General features: G+C 50.0%; 1 long non-coding RNA gene across 1 annotated transcript in view; it reads right to left on the bottom strand.

Annotated features, from left to right (window-relative positions):
* Positions 1 to 37: 37 nt before the first annotated feature.
* Positions 38 to 436, bottom strand: part of LOC103582387 — a 2,533-nt gene continuing 2,134 nt past the window's right edge. The window contains exon 2 of the long non-coding RNA XR_549749.1: positions 38 to 421. This is a non-coding gene — a long non-coding RNA (uncharacterized LOC103582387). The remainder of the gene's footprint in view (positions 422 to 436) is intronic.

Raw genomic sequence — 436 nt, 5'->3', positions numbered from 1 at the left:
TGTGTGTGTGAAAGCACATGTTATGGGGCCGGGCGTCTAGTTGGCGGTCGATACATATTTTAATGGGCTGCAGTGAAGCTACGTGTAAGTGCTATGGGGTCATCTAAGAGGGACGGTTAGGGAAGAGGTTCTCAGAGGGTGATATTTCAGTTGGGACTTGAAGGAAGACTGAGAGTTCATTGGGCAGACAAAGGGAAAAGCATTCTAAACACCAGAGTGGCCCTTTCTTAAGTCAGAGGCATGAAAGAACATGGCACACTTGGGCAATTCAGGGAGCTCCAGGGGTCTGGTGGGGGATTCCTGGAAGGGGAAGAAAACAGATGAGTCTAGAAACGTGAGTAAGGGCTGGTGGTTGGCTCAGTTGGTCAGAGCGCAGCCTTGCAACACCAAGGTCAAGGGTTCAGATCCCCTTACCGGCCACCTGCAAAAAAAAAAA

Source organism: Galeopterus variegatus, unplaced genomic scaffold (assembly GCF_000696425.1).
Source record: "Galeopterus variegatus unplaced genomic scaffold, G_variegatus-3.0.2 Scaffold16045, whole genome shotgun sequence".
Classification (NCBI taxonomy): Eukaryota; Metazoa; Chordata; class Mammalia; order Dermoptera; family Cynocephalidae; genus Galeopterus; species Galeopterus variegatus.
This window is presented reverse-complemented; position numbering and strand designations above follow the sequence as displayed.